We start from the raw sequence: 1202 nt of genomic DNA on the forward strand, positions 1-1202 counted from the left end.
TATTTGCACTCCCTGCCTAACCTACACCTGCCTTCTTTGTAAAACTTACATTGAATATGCTTCCTCATCTCGTTTCTCTGAGGGTTATCTTCACCTTCCTGGCTGCGCCTGTGGAGGAAGTCGCATGATCGTCCTTTTTTACAGATTCCCTTTCTAAAGTAGTAGCATATTTTGGGGGTCTTTTCTTTCCGTTTTTCTGAGGGAATCTCAATCTGTTCTTTCTCTTTTCCATCGTTACTTGTTTCATCTTTGCTTTCTTCATTATTTACCACTGAATTATTTTCACCTGAATTTGAATTTTCCCCCTCTGTTGTCTCTGTTCTTTCTAAACTAGTTTCCCTTTCATTTGCCAACTCCTCTACTTTGCCCTCTGTTATTAATTTTCTGTTGATGATCTTCAAGTCCTCAATGAGGGACCATTGGTTCCCTATTGTTCGTTTGTGGTCAGCCAGTTCACCTAGGCACAATTCTAGCTCATCTTTATAGTTCCGACACTCTTTTTTAAGCATTTCTATTTCAGCATCTCGTGAACTGATTTTGTAGCAGTTATCTTCCAGCAATTTTGACATCAAATTTATGTGGTTTCCCATTTGCGACTCTGACATTAAATTTTCTCCTTTTTTGTTTTTGTCTTTTCCGTCACCACATTTTCCCATCTGGAATTGTTTTGTTTCTACTGAGCAGCCTGCACAAAACCAGAAAAGCCCATCAATCTTTTCTGTCATTTTGATCGTTTTGATCAGAGTTTTTTTTTGGCTTTTTGTTGTGGTTGCTAAATTAATGCACTGGAGGCAGTACCACTCCTTGCATTTATCGCATTCTGCGCTTTCATCGTCCGGGCCCAACTCTTGTGTACAGCTGGCACATTGGTCTGAATCACTACACTCTTTTTGTGTGGACGTGACTATTGTATCCAGCTCTACATCTTCCCCCGACTTTCCTTCTATAATATTCCTGCTATCTCCTATGTCTATAAGTCTACTTTCTTGTGAGTCCTGGCTGTTGTCCCCTAGACTAATCATAGACACGTCCGACTTATCTAGGCTAGCTTCTTTCATTTTTCCCACAACTTTGATTATTCTACCCCTAGTAGACGTGGTTTTGCATCCTACTCTATCGGCCATATTATTTAATTAATTTTTCTTTGCTGTTGTTTTCTAGTGTATTTTTTAAATCAGGTATGCCGACCACGTGAGTTGCCT

The sequence above is a fragment of the Palaemon carinicauda genome, chromosome 1 (assembly GCF_036898095.1).
Source record: "Palaemon carinicauda isolate YSFRI2023 chromosome 1, ASM3689809v2, whole genome shotgun sequence".
Lineage (NCBI taxonomy): Eukaryota > Metazoa > Arthropoda > Malacostraca > Decapoda > Palaemonidae > Palaemon > Palaemon carinicauda.